Below are 21,091 nucleotides of genomic sequence, written 5' to 3'. Positions count from 1 at the left end.
TCAAGGAAAACCTATTTGCAGAAATCAATAACTGGTTTTAAAAAATAGATCTAGGCTCCACTGGAGCTGACTATTCAGGGGTTTCTCATAATTCTATGCAACAGTCAATATTAGCTATCACTGCCTCAAATAAAGATTGAATTCGAATTTAGTTAAGACTAGTTTTGTATGCTAATCTACCAACTGATTATTAAATGTATTTCCTGAGAGTTTTATAAAATGGGCTGTGAGGGGGAAAAAAAGAAAAGAAAAAGAAAAGCCTGCCTGAGTTTACTCGATGTGAACTATGACGCTAACTCCTAGCGATGGGCTCACATTAGCTTGGTTCTCCCGGTTTTATAAAATTAATGCTTGGGGAAGTCAAGTTTCATTCTGTGGGTGGCAGGGAGAATTGCCATTCTAAACATCATAAGGTGAAGGAAGAATAACCATCACTGAGTCAGTCAGTTGGCAGCATTGACTGAGCACCCACCACTCTGCACAGAGGCCCAGAGCTAATTGTGCAGAATGTTAAGTTGGTTATCATTAGGTATGAAGGAGAAAGGAGCTAACACCTCCATTCCTTGGCATCATTATGGTCCATGGGGAAGCAAAGAGGAATGCCAACTCATATGAGTAAGTGTGAAAGAAACCTATATAGATAAGTTAGGGACACCCCATGCTGTTTTACAGGGGACAGAAGGTGGGGAGGGTGGGACAGAGGATTCAGCCAGGTTGGTAGCAAGGAAGAGAAAGTAAAGGAAGGCTATTAGAGCAAATGTGTTGAAGGGTTTCGATAGAAGTTAGGAACATATTTTGGGAGGGATGTGTTCTTACCAAGTGAAACAGTGTACATATCCACTACCCTTTAACTCATCAGAATGAGAGCCTTCTGGAGAGGTGTAAATACAGAAGAAATGCAGGTGGAGTACACACAGAGAAGAGGAGCAGATGCTCACAGGGAAGAGTGGGTTGGATTTTACAGTCAATAAGATGTACGGTTAAGAAATGTTATTTGCCTACTATAATATACTCTTTGCACGTAATTCATGTACAACAAAGAACTACATATGACTTCTTGCTCTGTGAATATTTAATTGCAGCTTGCAAAACATGTCAAGCAAGTCTCATACTTTCCCCGGACAATTCTGGTAGTGGTGAAGACATTTCATCAATAAAGTATTCAGAGGAGAGTTCTCATGATGTGCTTTTTTGCCAGCCCTCCAACATTTGAAACTGGGTTGCCAAGGCCATTTGTCAAAGACCTAGGTGCAAAATCACCTTCTAGAACTCAGTTCTATCACTGCCATTGGTGACCTGGTGAGAAAAAGAGACTGATTTCATGCACTTTCTATACCAGTGATCCTTCGAACTAGAGTGGAAAAAGCTCACCTAGAGCACAGATTTTAAATATTCAGATTCCTGAACCTACTCTGTTCAGGCCCTGTGAATTTACATTTTATCACATAACCCTGATGATTCTAAAGTAAGCAATACTCAAACTCTACTTCAAGACACACTTGTAGGTTGATGTGTTGAAGTCTCTATGCAGAATATGCATAGATGAGCCTATAGCTCATTTCCCTCCATAGAGAGAAAAATGGGATTGATTTGGGTGTAATTAGAATATTAGGCTCCAATATACAACCCAGCGGTAAGCATAAATATATAAATATGGAGTGACTCATTCTATAGTTCACAGCAATGTAAATGATTGTTCCTTGAGCAAATGTATGCAGTCTCTTTCCACTTGGGAATTGCACTTCTAAGTATTGGGACTGTTTTCAATGTTGGCATTTTTGAGGGTGATTACAGCTATGATGAATTTCTTGATTATACAGCTTCATGTCTATTGGCTTAAAACTATTGCTGGGCAAAGGTACTCTCAAAATGTGTGGTTCACGTGGAGTTTGGATAACTGTAATTAAGAATTTATGGGCCCTAACTATTTGGTAAGTCAGTCAATAGGCTCTCTCAGGAACACTGGATTCTTCATTTGAAAGTAAGGCTGGAAATTGGAAAAGAGTGGGTTATTTGGGTATCTTTGTTCTTTTTAAATTTGATTTTTTAATATATTATTGTTTCCCTCATTGGGAAAATATGCTACAGTTTTCTGTTGTACATAATAACTCCCAGGAAATACGGCCTATCTGAATAATTATTTTGTTTTAGTAGCCTTTAAAATGGTGAAAAATTGTGGGGCACCTGGGTGACTTAGTTGGTTAAGCTTCCAACATTGCCTTAGGTCATGATTTCGTGGTTCATGAGTTTGAGCCCCCATCAGGCTCTGTGTTGACAGCTTGGAACCTGGAGACTGCTTCGGATTCTGCGACCCCCTCCCTCCCTCCCTCTCTCTCTCTCCCCCTCTCTCTCCTCTGCCCCTCCCCTGCTCATTCTCTGTCTTTCTCTCTTTTTCAAAAATAAACACAAACAAAATAAAATGGCAAAAACTTGTAATCTCTAATGTTTTGAACCAGATTGTAGAAGTGGATTGTAGAACCTCCCCCCACCCCCACACACACACTCAAATAATATATTTAAAAAATGTCAAAGTGGATTTGGGAGTTTTGGCTTATTCAAGGGGTAAAACATTTTATCAGATTTTTGGAAAAGGACCCACTGTAATACAAAAATTTGTGGTCATCTGAGTGATGACTGAAGACAGCTGTCTTGCCTCTTCTTTAGAAAAGCCTGGGAACACCTGAGTGGCTCAGTCTTGATTCCAGCTCAGGTTATGATCTCACAATCCTGAGACTGAGCCCTGCATCAGGCTTCTCACTGAGTGTTAAGCCTGCTTGAGATTCTCTCTACCCCTCATCCCAACTTCAGCTTCCTCTCTCTCTCTTTAAAATAAAAATTAAAAAAAATTACTTTCTAGAAAAGCCCATTTGTATACTACTTTCTCATCAGCATTCCCTATTAGCTCCCAATCTCAAACTGGGTATCTGGATATAGTAGATTTTGTCTTGCCTGCATGCTTTTCCTCTTGTTTTTCTACCTAGAAATCTCTCTTCTCCAAATATCTAAATCTGGTCTACACAAAGCCTTCCACTTAAGGTCCTACATTTTCACAGTGCTTTCTCTCATGACCTGCCTATCACTTACTGTGTCTGTTTTCTGGATTCTTATGTGTTTAGTAGTAATTAATTTTAAATAGTTCAAAAAAAATAAATAGTTCAATCAGTTTATATCTTTTCAGGACTGTATTATGCCTGTATGTGTTTATTTGTGCTTTTTATTAAAAAATACTGATTTACAATAAATTGATTTTTCATATTCTTACTTAATAGGTAGTTTGGACAAATATGTTAGAGTGCCCTGATATACACAAAGTTTATGAGATACATCATTAACCTTGATAAATTTTCATTTTCATTTTCATATCATTAACCTTAAAAAAAATTTCCCATGGTAGGAAATTGTAAGAGCTCAGCCAGGTCACAGAGGGAAAAAATGGGAACTTAGGATTGAGGAATCAGTAGCTACAATGCCTGAGTATAGTAGAGCATCAAATCTCAGCTCTACTACTTACTAGCTGTGTGACCCTAGGAAAGTGACATAGCCTCTCTGTGCCTCAGGTTTATGGTGACCATTTGTCATCGTTTGCCTTGGGACTTCCACAGTTTTAACACTGAAAGTGTCATGTTCCTGGGTTTCCCTCAGTCCCAGGCGAACCATAATGGATGTTTGCCTTGGCATTTTCATCCCCTGTATTTCATGTAGGAGATAATAATAATGATACGTATCCCATGGGGTTGTTATGAAATAATCCCTAGGTGCTAAGAAAGTACTGAGTGAAATTTCTCTCTTCTTATATGACTTAGGTTCAATACGGGTTAAAATCAAGCACTTGCCAGGGACTTGCTGGTCAAAGCAAAATGAAGAATTGACAGTGGTCTTAACTCACAGGATTTGCACAGCTGGTACCTTAAGTGCAAAAACACTTCCCTTCAACAGAGCTTCTCCCTGCAGCCAAGGCAGTGTTACCCAAGCACCTCTGCAGGGTCTGTGGTGTCCTGGGCCATGCCATCAATGAGTCCATTCGTCAGCACACAGCCAGCCCTCGGCATGGGCTGACAGGGGCCAGAAGTCCCAACCTCCCCTCATGGTGGTCTGCAGGGAAGACCTATTCACAGCGCGCTGACTGACCTCTGTAGAGCTCTGCATGGCTACAGAGCACTTTTCCACGTGGCATTCCAGTCTTCCCATAAATTCTGTGAGGGAGGCAGGGAAGACATTAGTTATCCTAATTCCTCAATGTCTCGTACATTGTCACACAGCAAGAAATGATGGAAAGGGGATTAATATTTACAGATTTTGGGCTAGTGTGTGTGTGTGTGTGTGTGTGGTGTGTGCTGTGAAGAGTATCTGTGTTTGGTGTGTATGTCTCTGTGGTATGTGTGAGGGGCATATGGGGTGTATGGGGTGTGTGGATGTGTGGTATATGGTATGCATTGTGTGTACGAGGGTGTTGGGATGTGTATGTATGGTGTGTGTGCTATGCATGTGGTGTATGGTGTGCAGTGTCGTGAGTGTGTGTGCTGTGGTTTGTGTGTTGTAGAATATAGTGTGTGTGGTTTGTGTGTGTGATGCATGCTGTGATGTGTGTGTGTGTGTGTGTGTGTGTGTGTGTGTGTTTCATCTGCATGCCAATCAAAGCCTTCCTTGGGTAAAGGAGGCTTATGGGAGATTCATAAATCTGGAGTCAGAATTTAACAAATGTGAATATGCTTTTACAAATCCTTCATGTAGAGAATTAATTTAAAAAAAAAACAAGAAAAAGGGAAAAATAAAAAGCTACTCTCTAGCTACTTGAGGGCTTAGCCCCTCCTTCAGGTACAAAAGTGAAGTTTGAAGAATTTATCTGTGAGCTATAAAATCTCCCACATCTCTCCTTAACCAGTGATTTTTTTTTCCTACTCGTATCTCTTCCAATTTAGCACCATTTATTGTTATACTTCTAGAGAATCTGGTTTCTTTTAAGTGTTGCACTTCAAGTGTCCGTTAGAGAAAAAAAATTCTAAGACCTACGAAGTATTTTACTACTGGCAGAACATCAGGTCGGGTGACAGACTACAAAGGACGTATTTGGAGAGGTGCTTTTCTATACCACTCTCTCCTCCAGGTAGTTGCCAAAAGCCAGTTCTTGTTTCATCTTCTCACTAGAAACTTCCTCAGATAATTATCCTGTCCAAATCCCCTCATTCATTCATTCTGACAAGAATCTTCACATAACTTCTTGTGAGACGCACACATTTATAATGTGTTTGTAACAAGTGTGCAAGTTTTAATTATTTTGTGGGGTATGTGTGTGTGTGAGAGAGAGAGAGGGAGATTTCTGGATGAGCCCTGTGAATACCTAGCCCTCCATGCAGCTGATAATGCTCACTTAATGTCTATAGCAATCTAAATAGGAAATGCTATTATCTTCATATTACAAAGGGGATGAAGCACAGAGAGGTGAAATAAGTCAGTCAGGCTCCCCATAATCTTAAAATGAGACACCAGGATTTGGGCCCGGGAGACTGGCTCCAGAGACCTGTTCCTGACAACAGGGGCAGATTTGGAGACTGGTGCCTTTGAAAGTCTTCCAAGGTGGATGAACTTTCTCAATGTAACAACAACCTCATACCAGGTCATGCTCTCATCAAGGTCTCAAGGCTAAAGAGGCCTTAGACACAGTGAATAATGTGCTCTAAAGGCAAATAAAATCCTTGAAACACTAGGTTACAGCAGTTATATTCAAAAGCCTACAAAGTGTATAAAAATGTGTGACTCACATCTCATCTTCCAGGTCTCTGAGCTTCATTTCCTAATTTGTAATATAAGGACAGGACCCTCTACCCATGTATGTAACAGAACCATCACGAAACTCCAAGAACCCATGTTGAGGTCACAATAGTAAAGTACAAAATAGTATTAATATTCACAACAGCCATAAAGCAATGCAGCATATAAAATTCAGCCTGCTGCTTCATAAATTTTACCTACAATTGATATGATAGCTATAGTATTCATTAAATGTTTAATTAGCAAGACTGTTCTTTTTGGATTTAAAAGAGTTATTTGGAAGATGATTATGATAGTCCGGGCCTCTTAAAAAGCTATCCAAGAAAGTTTGAACTCCTGCCTCCTTTTTCCATAATACATTTCTCTCTACTAAGAAGAGGTATCAAAAAACATTCCATTAACCTTTGCACTGTGCTCAAAGTTTGGGCTCTTCTTTTTTTCAAAGGAAGTATTATAGTAACTACACATTGAACGTTTCGCTAGCTTCTATTAGAGAAGGTCCTTTGCCTGTTGCCTTATCCCCACTATCTGTAGGGTAGCTCGAGTAGCATATAAATTCTGAAAAGTGACCTTAATGTCATCTCCATAAGGCAAGGGGTCTGTTTAAAGGATGCCTACGTAGTCAGTACTTAGCACAGCGTTTGGCATTTAATAGGTGTTCAAGTATACCTCTTGAAGGACTAGACAGACAGATGGATGGATCTGGAAGGATGGATGAGAAGCTTCCAAAGAGCAAATATAGTACTAGAATGCATAGCCATAGTTTTTGCTTCAGTGATAGTTGCTGAGAAGTATAGGGAAGTTTTGGAATGATCTGAACTAATAATACAGGGTAGTATGACAGGGAAAAAAAGGTTTTTTTCTCCCATTTATTTCCTCTCTGAATCACAGCCTGGTCAGAAACACTAGAACCAAGCTTTCAAGTTAGCACTCCAAGACCTCTTAAAAAGTATTAAAATACAGGTATCTATTTAGTACCAAGGGAATTAATATTTATTGAGTGCCTACTTTATGCCAAACACAGTACTTTGTTTTTTATGTCTGTTAACTCATTTAATCTTCAGCCTTATGAGGGAGAAATTATCATCATCATTTATGTTGAGCTAAAAGAGATAACATTCTCTGCCCAAGATCACACAGTCAAAGATGGTGAGAGTGGGGATCCAGTAGTTTTTTTGCCCACCATCCCCTTTTTCATTCTGCTCTGAAAATGCAGACTTCCTCTTGTCCTTTCCTGTTCATTGGGTTCTGGTGGGACTAGGCCTCTTCTAGACAGAACAGAGGTCATATGACCTGGACCTAGTTAGTCAGATTACTAGTCTCTCTGGCCCAAATGATTGACTCAACGTTGAGCATATGCCCCAAATCCGACTGATCAGACAACTCCCTCACTTTCCCCCTTCCATAATGCCTCAGCCTGATACTTGTACCCTGCACACAATAGTGAGGTCCAAATCAATGCACCCATCCTGGACACTGCCTTCCCTGGTAACTCAGTCATCATGCAGGATGGGAAGTTGAGCCCAGCTCAGCATCCCTCTTCCTCCTTTCAAATCAAAATAAGATTCACAAAAGAACTGAAATTGTCATACACTCCCATTGGTCTTGGCTGTGAAACCTTGCAGCCATATCTTTTGGTGGCTAAATCCTCAAGTCTGTGTGAGAATATGGGGCAGGCGGTCCAGAACTAGCAGCAATAAATGGCCAAAAACTCCACTCCAGCATCTTCCTTTTCCAGCAATAATCCCCCCTCACATGTACAAGGTAGCTGCAGAACTTCACTCTCTTTTGAAACCAAGAACCTAATGCAAGATGTGAATTAAAAGCGACTCCCCTTGGACTCTCACAGCGGCTGGTATCTAACAGTTATTGCCTGGTGCAGGCTCCTTAGCGACCAGCGCACTACTCTGACCATCATTTGGTGTTAAGTCAAAAGCTCAAATGCAGACATTTCTTCTACTTTCAAACAGCTGGAATTTCTGAAACATCCGCCTAGTATCCTACTGCTTCTCCGACTTCACCAATTCCCTCCCGAGGAGAATTTTATCTCAGAACTGCAGTGAGGATATGGAACATAAATATATATAATTACTCTACATTAATATAATTAGTCTGTCTCTCTCCTGATCCAGAAATGGTTGTCCATTTTTAGCTACTAATGGTTGGAATTATTTATGTCCATTTGTTCAAGGACTAAAACTGGAGTCATAAAAAAAGAACGTAGACATATTACCACAGAGAGGTCCCTTTCATCTTTTCCAACTCAGTGCTGTGGTCTGGGTTCCATCTCCTGCCTTCTTGGGAATTGAGTCTGGTAGTTTAGGGGAGATTAGATTCACACAAGGTACTCTGTCCATTTATTCTCTTTGATGAATTACCAGCAAGCTGACAAGACAAAGTGCCTTGGTTGTTCCTAAGCTGACAACTCCATCTCCACAGCAGAACCAGTGCTCCCGTCCTTCTGTGCATGAGGAGGGTCACATTCCAGAATAAATGCATGCCCCCTTAGGACTCTGAATTCATTATGTCTTCTCTACTGGTCTAGCTCCTCTGACTACTTGGCATCTCAGACACTCTAAAAATTACACATGTCATTCATATCCATATATTCTGAAATTAAAAAGTAGATGCATATGCATGTATTCTGAAATCAAAAGCAAAAGTAGATGTAAGAAGATAATCGTATATAAATATCTTTTACTTACAACTTTCAGGGACTAAAGCTTCTCTTATAGTTTATACTGATCTTTCGACAATGGCTACCACATTGAACCCATTGTGCCTAGCGTTGTATTGTTTTGTACATATATCATTTCATTTCATTATCACAGATCAGTGAGGTGAAAATAAGTAAGCCCATTTTAGGAAAGAGAACACTGAGTCCAAAGCAAGTTAGAAAAAAAAAAAAGAAAAACATGTGCAGCTAGTGATTACGGATGTGGAATCAGACAAATCTGAATTTGAATCCTATCTCTGCAATTTACCAGCTGTGTGGTCATGGGCATCAACCTCACAGCAAGACTGAGGTAGATATGGTATTACCACTGTAAGATCAGGAAACTGTCCTTCAGAAAATAATTAAATGATTTAATTTGCAGAGGACCAACTCACTAATACCAGCAAGATACAGCATAGCTAAATCTGCTTGTCTCCAAAAACAGGAATCTTAAACTGTCATCATCTTTTATTGCTTCCTTGATGCAAGGGGGAAAAAATGACTTAGTTGTGATTGAAATAAGTATAGCAATTAATTTGGGCATACTTCCCATCCAATAAGCGTGAAAGAGTGTGCTTGCCAATGAATGATTGCAACAGAGCTATTTTGAGAAAGGGGGTGGAAAGGATGTTCTTCCAGGAGGTAGGCCTGCTTTGGTCTGTCCTAAGGGCCTAACATGCCTCTATCGCTCATCCTCAGTCTGGGTTCTCTTTGGAGGGGTGGACCCCAAACAGCTATCAAGACCAGTGGCTTGATCCCAAACAGATGAGGAGCAATCTGTGTGTAAAAGACAGTGAGAGCAAGACAGAGAGGGAGAAGCATGTATGTGACACTGGAAAGCCAATTACTAGTTGTATGACCTTAGACCAGTGCCTGTCACATATCTAGTGCTTATAAGTTTTATTAGGTTTTATTCATAAGGAGTGGAGCATTTTAAGAGCATGGGGTCTGGAGTGAGATTATCTGGGATTGAATGCCAGCCTCATCTCCTTCCAAGTGTCAGCCCCTGAGCAAGTTGTTTAACCTCTCTGTGCCTCGGTATTCCCCAGTGAAGAATGTCACTGCGTTGAGCATTGTGAGTGAGATGTAAAGAACATTAAGTGTTACTAAGCTATATAGTAAGTGCTTAATTTAGTTTTTGAATCATTGTTACCAAGGTATAAAAACTGAGCCGTAAGAAGTACATACAGCTTGAATGTTAACTTGGAAAATCTTTTCATTTTGGACCTCAGACTCTGTTTTATCTTGCACACTGACAGTGCCAATTACCATAGGCACCAGCAACGTCAGGTTCTTACCCCTGGAGTGATGAAGGGGGAACTCTTTGCAAGGCTTATCATCCCTTCCTTCCTCCCCTGCACATCCCCCACCCTCACCTGTGACCTTCAACACCAGAAGTATAATGCCCCAGATGGGAAATAGGGATGCATTCAGAAGGTCTCTTTCCATTAGCTCTCTGCCCCTTTGGACATATATGAAGGGAGGGCAGCGCTGACATGAACATATCTCTTAGAATATCTTCATCATGGTTCAGTCTATCCCACAGGTGAGGAGTGTGCAGAGTGGCCTGGCACCCTCTCTCTCACATCACTGGAGTGGCAGCAAAGCTTTCTCTTCCTAGAGACACTTTCTACTCAATCAATTGCAAAAAGAATATAGCAAGCACATGTTCACGACTCTTCCAGCAAATCCTATTTTCAGGCTTATGCCTTGGATGACTGGGACACAGAGAGACACCAGGAGAGCACACAGAAGAAAGACCATGTGAGGACACAGCAAGAAGATGGCCATCTGCAAGCCAAGGGTAAAAGCCTCAGGAGCAACTGACCCCACTGACACCTTAGTCTTGGACTTCCAGCCTCCAGAACCGTGAGAAATTTCTTTCTGGGTATATGGTATTTTGTTATGGTGGTCTGAGCAGACTCATACATCTACCACAAAATATAGAATTTCTCAAGATAGTTGGGATCTTGATAAACTAAAACTTCAAAACCTACAGACAAAGTGAGAGTAGGAGAGAAGAGGCAGATCACCAGGGGTGGGTGGAGGATGACGACTTATGGTTGCTTTGCATGGTCCCCGCCTAAGTGCAGAGAAATAGAGCTGAGAGCCTACCTAATCCCCCATTCTTTCCTAGAATGATGTGAAGGTGTGTGTGTTCACTAAAAAAAATAACAAACATGGAGTAAATTTACATTATGTACCAGGCACTGCTTAGCTGCCAAGATTACAAAGATCAATAAAATATTCTCCATGGTCTAGTGAAAGAAATGTTAAATTTTATTGTTCCTATTTGTTTACATGCCCACATGCTGTAATTAGATGATCTGATATTTCTTTTACATTGTTATCTTCTCTTTAACTCATATTCACTCACCAATTATTACAATAGGTATATTTCAGCATGTCTAATACATACTAAACATAAGGACGCATTTCAGAGTTCTGCACATGGCTCGGTCTTATCGGATATTTAATTTAAGCATTGACCTGAGGAAAGATGTGGAATGAATCTTAATGTCTCCTATGGACTATATGAAGCTGAGAAAAATAATAAACACCCAGGGAGACAGAATCAAGATTCAAAAAGATCTTGATTTCTTGGGACAATGGTCCAAGACTAATTTGGTGCACTTGATTCAGGACAATGTCCTGTATTTGGATAAAGAATGAACAGCTTTAGTCTCTGCTGAGGTGGGAAGTGGGAGGGAGCCTCGTTTATCAGCAAGAGACCAAATCTAGATTTTTGAGCCATCCTGCTTCTACTTCTCTGCCTCTTTCTGTCTATTTGCTATACTTTTCCCCTCACATTTCTAAGCATGTTTCCACCATGGGGCTCATGTAAAAAGCAATCTTTGTGACCATAGCCTTCTTTCTCCCTTCCCACGTGCAAGTTTTCTCCCCAGTCAACTTAGATGGTACAGGGTTTCATCCCTGACCCCATCTGCCAGACTACATTGGAAAGCATTCATAGAGGTTCACCCAGTGCCCTAGCAGAGGACATTGAGGATAGATAGTGAATGGCTGACAATCATAAGGAATGGCTAAATAAATGGCAAAAAACAGAAGTAGAAAGACATTTGAGTCAACAGAGCTAACTTCAAAACTATTCGGAACACTACCGAGAGGATAAAGACTTTATTCATCATGGGAAGAAACCCAACAGGTAAGAGTTATAGGAAACCAAAGAGGGGATTCAATTTAAGCAAAAAAAAAACAAAAAAAAAAAAAAACAAGTGTTCAAAATTGTGTGTGATTATCTTGCCAAGCACTGAGCTCTCTGTTATCGGAGGTATTCAAGTTCAGGCTGCAAGACCATGTGCAGAGGCTTGCAAAGAGGATTCTTAACATTGGGTAGGAGGGAGGTCTGAATGACCTCCAACGTGGCTTCTAAATTTTGGGTTCTCTTCTAACCTAGTTGGACTCTAATTTGGAGCCGGGCTGGAGTGGAAAGTACATGATCCTATATATGGGATCACTTTGCCACCTTTTTCGAGAACTAGTGAAATTTATACATAGCTCAAATGTCAATTTTAGGCACCCACAGCTGCTGGGTAGGAAACTCAGATCCTGCTGAAGAAAAAGAGAACCCAGATGCCTAGACTCATCACCCTTTCATGTGCCAGGGTGACAGTCACCTTGCAATTAGCACTGACCTTCAAGGAAAAGTAGCCTCTCTCTTCTGAGCTATGCTGCTTAGAACTCTCAGGGAACAGAAGAAGGGCCAACACTTTGAAATGGTTAGAATTTGTGTGAATTAAGATAGCCTTTGATCAAAATGGGTGAGTCTGAGTATCTACTGTGTCCACTCCAGATACTTGAGGACAAATCCTTGAGGAAAGGCCCCACTTTGACTGAAATGGCTGGTCCACTGAAGCATCTAACAAATGAAAACCATGAGGATGGGGATGTGAGATCATTTCCATATTGAATTTCATGCTTCAACAGAAGGATTTTAGAGACTCTCTAAGTCTGGGACCATGTTCCTGCAAACAGGGGAAGTGGCTGCCTCATTCTTACCCTAGATACTCGCCTCGCTCATGGCAAAGGAGCAGAGCAGGAAGAGCTCCAGGGGAGAATAGGGAACCTCAGCCCCTGTCCCGTCTCTTCACATGTCCAGCATGTGGCCCGAATCCTTTCTTTGCCCTGGCGTTCCCCTCAGAGGTTGTTTACCACGCAGCTGGGGCACTTGTCTGCCAACCTTCTCTCTTTGGGCTTTGGTTTCTTTAGCTATAAAATGTGGGGAAAATAATAACATCCCTGCTTCAGGTTGTTATTTAACCAATATGGGTTATTCCAATAGACCATGGTTATCAACATATACAACTTTACCTATTTAAAAGGATTTATAATTTTTTAATAAATATTGAAATTCATAAATATTTTTTTTCCAAGTAACGGCAACAAAAATTGGCTATTCTGGATCACCAGGCACTAGTCTAAAGTGATATCTATCTTAACTTTCCCAAAAATCCCTGTGTGGGAGTTATTATTACCCTCATTATGGATGAAGCAGCCACAGTCCAGAGAGGTTAAGCATGAATCCCTAGGTCACACAGCTAGCAGAGCAGGGATAAGATCCCACAGCCCTTCACCGTCTGAAGAAGTGAGTGGAGTGCAAAACCATATAAAAAATTGTTTGTAATAAGGTTAGTTTCCCTCTAACCCTTTTGATTCACTGTCGCCTCTAAGTTGCCAAAACAAAACAAATACAAACAAACAAATAAACCAAAAACCTGCTGCTTTTTTTGGTTGAAACAGCTCCTCCCCCAAGTCTCTATGATCTTGCAAGGGTGCCAGACTGAGATCTACAAAGCTGTCCTGCCATTTCATGCTGTTTCTCATCTGTGACAGTTTCAGGAATCAGCAGGACCCACACCTGTCTTTTCCCTTTCAAAGCGGTTAGCAGGAAAGTGGCAAATGCTCCCATCCCCACTTCTCCTGATGGCTGGGACTTGTTTTCTCATCCATGTGTTTAGAGATTTCAAACTCCAAGGCCTTTGTGGTACCTTCAGAGTGAGAGCCACAGGCCCAGGATTAGAGACGCCAGGGAAAGAAAAGAAATAGACTGTATTCTCCCCACAGCTTAATGCTGATATCTACGTCCCTGAGCAGGTAAGCGTACAGGTAACAGCAACACGTGCGCTGGCCAGCAGGCGCCAGCCTCTAGCCCACTGGAACCACCTCGTTCAAGGCATCTTCAACAGACCTTGGGAGGGGCAGAAGGAATCAGGTAATAATAGTTTTATGTTCACTAAATGTCCCTCGGCCCTTCCTCTATGTGCCTTCCAAAGCCCTCCAGCACTTACCAGAAGTGTTAGTTTAGGTAGATTCTGAACTCACTCTCCTCTCACCCAGAGCTTTAAAAGTGGGACTATACCTCATGGGGTGCGGATGGCAGGCTGGCTCTCAATACACAGAAGAGCTCAGAGAACGTAGTTTGGACTCTACAGGAAGTGTGTCATGTACAGGAGCCAGAAGACTTAGAGCCCAGACTGTAAGCCACATCATCTTCATTGGCAATCTGGACAGGCATGCCTGAATTGCCAATCAGAAGGCAGATGTCACAGACTAAGAGAAAGGCTCGTCAGTCACATGAGGATCTGGCAAAGAAGAGCTTCTCTTTTCTCACTTCCCCAACTGGCCAAATGAAACATGTCCTAAATTATTGGCATCCTCTAGTCAACTCGTTTATCCTGAATGGTAGGTAAAAGGTTTTGACTTTCACTGCACTTTCTTAACAGTGCTATTTGACTCCCACCCCTACTCCAAATAAAAAAAAAAAAAATATTCTCCTTGCTGACAAAAACTGAGGACTGATGGATGTGGGGGGGAGGGGAGATGGGCATGGAGGAGGACACTTGTGGGGAAGAGCACTGGGTGTTACGTGGAAACTAATTTGACAATAAATTATTTGTAAAAAAAATTTTTTTTAAATAAATAAAATAAATAAAAAATAGACCAAAAAAATATTCTCCTGTCTGAAGATGCCTCACATCTCCTCCTCCTCACACTGCATGCCCCTGATCTGGTCTGGTTCTTCCTAAACTTATTCCTAATATCGATCCACCTGCCCCATAAGTCATGTCTTAATTCCATCTGCCTAAATCCCGCTCTCTTCCACAAATGCCCTCCACCACTTCCTATTGCCTATTGTTTTAAGGCCGAGCTCTGTTGTCTATCAGTTGAGACCCTTTCCTATCCAGCCTAACCTGTCTTTCCAAATTGATTTTCTAGGACTTTCCTATAGGAATGTCTTATTTTAATTCCTATGTGTATGTGGGAGGAGAAAGCAGGCAGTGGCTGGAAAAGGCTTCCCAGAGGAGCTGGCTTTGGAGTGAATGCAGACAGATGAGTGGTGTTCACTTCTAGAAATGATGGGAGAACAGGGAGCCCTGCTCCTACCTAGAACACCCTCTGCATGAAAGGGGTCCCCTTGCTTGCCTGGGGGGCAGAGAGTCATCCAGAGCATCACCATATGATTGTGTCTCCTTATAAGCACTATAGGGACTCAGTAGATGCTCTCATATTAATACATGAATGAATGCCACTAGCACAGGAGACGGAGAAAGGCAGAAGTAAAGGGCGGCTGCATATCAAGCACTCTGGGGAGTGATTTGTACCATCTAAACACAATACCTGTAGATTTCATAATACAAAGACCAGAACGTACAACCAGACACATTATCTTCTTACCTGGTCAAGATCAGCGGGAAAGGAATCAGAAAGCTTTACAGGGGCTTTGGTTATAAAAGTCTTGGAAATATTACAAGTAACCCAGGGAAAAGCCAGATGATAGGATTAACTACAGGTACAGTTTGAGTTCAAATCCCAGCTCCTTACTTAAACCTCGAGCAGTTTTTTGTTGGTGACCTTGGGAAATTCCTGAGACTTTCTACATTTCGTGTACTTATTTGTGTGTGTGTGTGTGTGTGTGTGTGCGTGTGTTTTAATCTGTGTGATGGAAAATAACAATAGCAAACCTTTGTTTTTTAAATTTTTTTTTAATGTTTATTTACTTTTGAGAGATAGAAACAGAGTGTGAGTGAGGGAGGGGCAGAGAAGGAGGGAGACACAGAATCCGAAGCAGGCTCCAGGCTCTAAGTTGTCAGCAGAGATCCCGATGCAGGGCTTGAACCCACAAACTGAGAGATCATGACCTGAGCTGAAGTTGAACGCTCAGTCGACTGAGTCACCCAGGCACCCCTATAGCAACCATTTCTTAGGGTGTTTGTGAGGATAATATTGGATAATGCCCACGAAGCACTTGACAAAGGTTTTTGGCACATGGTTAAGTGTTCGATGTACAAGTAAATCTTAGGTGATGGCACCTCATTACTGTTGTTGACTGAATTAACTTTCAAACACAACTGAAGGCTATGGTTTGGATCTACGTCTTAATGTGCTCCCTTCTTTTTCCTTTGTAGTTGCTACAGCCGTGCTTCCAAGGGTTCTAACCACCTCTCTCGCTCTTGGTAGTTTCTTTCTGTGCTTGGCAATGGCCTTTAAACCGACTGTCAGGAAGAAATGAGGGACAACTTCTTGGAAAGGAAAAGAACATCATGTCCTCTCTCTCCGAGTATTGTAGCCTGCCCTCTTTCAGCAAATGGGTCACATATACCCTCTGCTCTTGACTCTAGGATGACATTTTAGTTCTATTCCGAGGAAATGTACTGCTCAAGTGACATATTCTTCTAACAACACAGTGGGAGAGCATCTCCTGGGATAGAGTTACTGTATATGAATTAAGAATAGAAAAGATAGGAGGCCTCGGTAGTTCAGTCAGTTAAGCGTCTGACTCTTGATTTTGGCTTAAGGTCATTATCTCATGGTTCTTGAGATCAGGCCCTGAGCTCTGTGTTTTCAGCACAGAGCCTGCTTGGGATTCTCTCTCCCCCTCTCTCTGTGCCCCTCCTCCACTCTCTCATGCTTGCTCTCTCTCAAAACAAATAAACATTAAGAAAAAGAATGTAAAAAGATGGAAGAATGTGTTAAAAATACAGACACACACACACACACACACACACACACACACACACAAACACCCTGGAATTCAAGGCATCTCTGACATTAGTGTATACAACCAGGCTGATTTGGATTTGGAAAAGGGGTCCTCTTTGGGATTCTCCAACTCCAAAGGGTCTTCCTGGCCCTCTGGGTGCTCAGAGCCCTCCAAGAAGGCATAACTGCTTATTTTCCACAAGAAGGGGCTGTGACTTGCCTCCAAATCCAGGATCTCATTCCTTGGATCAATATCCAGTCCTGTTGGCTAATGACCTTTCCATCCTCTCATCGAATGCATCACTCAGCATGCTGTGCAAAAGTGGGGGGCAGTGGGAGCCCACGCGTTTCCTTGCTGGACACTGACTAATCACCACCATTAGGCCCACATTCACGTGTGACAAGGGAAGGCAAAGAGGCCCCCGCTCCTGTTTAATGAAGGCAGGCTCCCAGGGCACCACAGGGCGGCAATGCTCAGGGAATGCCAATGGCTGCGCCTACTCAGCCATCCGTCTCACGCCTTCACTGCTCGCCTTCCATGAAAAGCAGCCTTTTCCAGCATTAATTAGAAAGGACCCTGAGGTCCTAATGGACAGCAGTGGACTCATGTGTGCAACGTAGAGAAAAAGTAAATAAATATGCAGCCTGTGCATGCCGAGCACTGGACACCTTACCTCTGATAGAGGCATTCTCGGCCTTTCAACTATTCTGCTAAGTGGGTGAATCCTATTCTCCACTTTACACATGGGGCGGTAGAGTTTCCAGAAATTACTCAATAACTAAATGCAAGCGCCAGTGTTTCACTCACATAAATCCACCGCTTGTTTCCCACCATACAACTGCCCCAACAGTCTGGTTTGAGAGGTTCTGTTCCCAAGTGCTGTCCCCACATTGGCTTCGTGAAGCTCAAAGAACACCATTCGTGTGTCGTTCTTTCTTGTCACTGCTCCCTTGTTCCTTTCGTATTTTGCTCAAGGCTAGCTCTGCTGTTAAATTCTTCAGGGGAGCCAAATGGTGAGACCTTGGCTAGTTTCCAAACGTATCAGAGGGCACCTTTAACTGCTGAGGTTAACACTGGAACCCTTAGCTACTCGCTGAAGCAGAAAGCCTCAGTAGAGCCAAATCATATTTCTGTCACAGGACGAATTTAATTTTGAAGACATTCAAGCCGCCCCCTCTATTTTTGGTGTCAACCTGTTACTGTAATTTAATTATCAAGGGAGAAAATTAGAGGATGAGATTCAGAGAGAAAGAAAGTGCCTCTCAAGCACCGTTCCACACAGAAAAGGCTTCCTGTAAAACACTTGCAGAAGCCCTGCGTCTTCTCTGTGAAGAAGCTTCCACGTTCCCTCAGCCGTCACTTCTGACTAGCCCAGCACGCACAAGTTCAGGCCCCTGCATGTCCGAGACAGCTGAAGCAAACCCCAAATGGATTCTCTTTCATCTTCAACCTTATCAACTCTCTTCTCATTTGAGAATCTTCATTACCAGGGAGGATGCAAGAGGCGGAGAGAGCCCAGCTGGGATGGTGGGTCCAGGTGCAGTTTTCTGTTCTGGCTGTTAGAGAAATCCTATTTTGACTTGAAACCTGCCTAAATTTCCCCTGGAATTGATCGTGAGAGAACATATATGAACCCCTACCAAGCACTCTTAAGGAGTCATTCTTCTCATTACCTCCTTCTTTAAGGAAGCCGGGCTGACCAAGGGCCTCTACCTCACCAGGCTGCTCTGCTCCCCAGCTCCTAAATTAACCAGGCTTCCCTTTCTGCCTTCTTCATGAACCCCCTGCTGCTCCCCAAAGTGCTAGGAAACAGCTGTGCACACCCAGGAAAATAGATTTCCGGCTTCGCCATGATATTGCTTTAGGAGGATCTGTGCTCCAGTCTGCAGCGTTGGTGTGTGTGGGATTTGACAATACGTGTTCTGACAAACAGAATCTGTCTTTGTCCACGCAGTGCATTTTTTTTTCCTCCTGCATTCTTGTCTGTCTGCTGATGCTCCCAATTGTGAGTAATTGTGTGAGGTCGTTTGTATCATGCATTACAAAAAGGACAGGGGGAAATAAAGAGCCAGAAAAATAACGGGAGAAATCCAGACAAATAGTTCATAGCAGATAGATCTCAATAATTGTGAGCCAGTAAACACTTTCAATAAAAAGAGTATTTCTAGGAGTGAATTCGTCTTTGATATCTTCATTCATGTGTGCATGTGTTGAATTAATAAATAAATACTATTAATCACCTTCCGGAGGCCAGGCACTGTGCTGGGTGGGGGATAGCAATGACTTTTTTCATCAACCTTGCTTTCCTGGGGGAAATGAAGATGTATTACTAGACATTTATAGTAGGGTGTTACATGCTATGCTGGAGAAATCCAAGATTTTTGCTATCACATGAAGAGGATCAGAAAAGGTTTTCACAAGAAAGCTGGGTGTAAGCTGAAGCCAAAGGTTTGTAGAAATGGCCCAGGTGAAGAGCTTGTGTGTGTACTTGCGTGTGCACATGCTTGTGTTTAAGTGGGTGTCGATATGGATGTATGGGTGTATATTCATATGCATTCTTTTGCTTGAGATGGGAGCTGAAGAAAATAGGTAAGAAATATGTGTAGAAGCAAAGAATATGTGTTGGGAAGACAATAAGAAATGAGGAAAACCATGATCAGATCACACAATACTTTATAAGCTATAATATACCTGTAAAGAATTATTTACTTCAAACAAACACTTGAGGAATCACTGGAGGTGGAGTGATTAAGCAAGGAATGACATGCTTCCACGTGTGGTTTTTAAAAATTTATTACCTAGCTGCAGATTATAGCATTGATTAAAGATAGGTTAGCTGCAAGGCAGGAAAATCTTTTTTCGAGACTGATAATGTCAATCTGGCAATAAATGATGGTGTCTTGACCTAGGGTAGGGCCAGTGGAAGAAGAGAAGAAGAAGAAATATATTATCAGAATCAATAGGACTTTTGGCTGAGAGGATGTAGGAACTATGGGGGAAGGAATAGTCTGGATGACTCATTGTTTCTATATGAACAAGTGGGTGCTATTTTCCCAGAAGGGACTCAAAGGGGAAACAGATAAAGAAAACAAATAAATTAGAACTAAATATACTGAGCTAAAAGTACCCATGGAGCAGCTAGTGGACATGTCTTTTAAGCATTTACATATATTGGAGTGAAACTCCAGAGATGCAGGCTGGGGCAGAGGCGTGATGGTAAATGTAGCAACCAATTCTCTGAAAGAAGAACAAAAGCCCTGATTCTTAGTGTTGGCCTACTTTCTTGGTGTAATGTCCTCCTGCTATGGCCAATTTCAAGCTACCAATGTGATGTCATTGAGTATAGTGCTGGGAAGGGAATGTACTGTTGGGTCTCATGTACACTACTGGCTGCAGGTCAAGTTTTCAGACTGTCTAGCATGGGAACAAATTGAGAATGTGGGAGTAGATCAAATCACATGCACTCCCTCATTCGCCTCCTAGACTAGGGTCCCTCTAGAAATGATGTCATCAGTTCTGAGCTCTATTATTTTGGACCTGATTACAGGTTAGATTCTGATTCATTTCTTATGATGTATTTTATCTCCTTATACTTGATGTTTGGTTCTTCCTATGTCAGAAAAGCAGTTTTGTAGGGCTCTTCATGTCTCCATGGTCTTGCATTCCAGTAGGTACTTAAAAGTGTTTGTTGAGTGGACAAAGGATATACCCATCTCAGAGGAACAGTCACAGATGGCTTCATCTTTTTTCTTTCTTAAAATACAGGGGCTGCTGAACTGGATCCCTGAAATGGAGTGGCAGCTGCTCGGTGAAGCAGCACGATCATTATGAAGCAGAAAATGGGGAATTCACTCTCTCTAAAGTCCACAGTGGGAGATAAGGAGTCAAGGTCCCACTGGCTTGCCAAGGCCCAGCAAAGCCTCCCTGCTAGAGAGCTGTGCCCTGTGAGTCAGACTGCCATTTCTTTCTTCTCCCCAATCACCCATAATCGGACACCACATTCACTGAACAAGGTACATCTAGCGATGTCTGCAAGTTAGAGACATCTACACTAGAACATTACAGACTTTTACTCTGCACTTTTCTAAATTAACTGGAAGATGTGCACAAGACTGCCTACTGGTAGACATCTTCATAATGGTTAGACAGCCTGCCAAGAGGAAAGCATCTTTGAAAAGTAACTTGCAAATTAGGGCACGGTAATGGCTCAATAGTCACCAGCTTCAGATGGCTCCTATAGCCAAGCAGGAGAAGAGCCAAATCCCTGACAGTCAGTGGGAGTCACTCCTCTAACATACAAGGCGTCCAGATGTCGGCCTGAAGGAGGGTTATGCAAAGGGAAGATAGCCCGTTCACTGCTCTCCTACAGGTCGTGATATCAAAAGCCACAGGTTTGTAGTTGTCATGCTATGGAGACATCAGCCTGAGGGATGGCCTAAAGATGACTGTGGGGATGAGCATGACCTTTAATTCTCAGTTTGCTGTGTGTTCCCAAGTGATTTATTTAGGTTCTGGGATCACTAAGAGGAGAGCATTGTAACCTACTTTGTACCAGGTGAATACTTTGAAACTTTTCCAAAAATGTAAATGCTTAGGTGCCTTGG

General features: G+C 42.1%; 1 long non-coding RNA gene across 1 annotated transcript in view; it reads right to left on the bottom strand.

The window, feature by feature from the left end:
• Positions 1–1,070: 1,070 nt before the first annotated feature.
• LOC144225361 (uncharacterized) overlaps positions 1,071–21,091 on the bottom strand; it is a 33,287-nt gene continuing 13,266 nt past the window's right edge. The window contains exons 4-5 of the long non-coding RNA XR_013333275.1: positions 4,129–4,193; positions 1,071–1,296 (exon numbers count right to left, since the gene is read on the bottom strand). This is a non-coding gene — a long non-coding RNA (uncharacterized LOC144225361). The remainder of the gene's footprint in view (positions 1,297–4,128; positions 4,194–21,091) is intronic.

Source organism: Crocuta crocuta, unplaced genomic scaffold (assembly GCF_008692635.1).
Source record: "Crocuta crocuta isolate KB4526 unplaced genomic scaffold, BGI_CrCroc_1.0 scaffold172, whole genome shotgun sequence".
NCBI lineage: Eukaryota > Metazoa > Chordata > Mammalia > Carnivora > Hyaenidae > Crocuta > Crocuta crocuta.
Note: the sequence above shows the minus strand (reverse complement) of the source record. Positions and strands in the feature narration are given on the sequence as shown.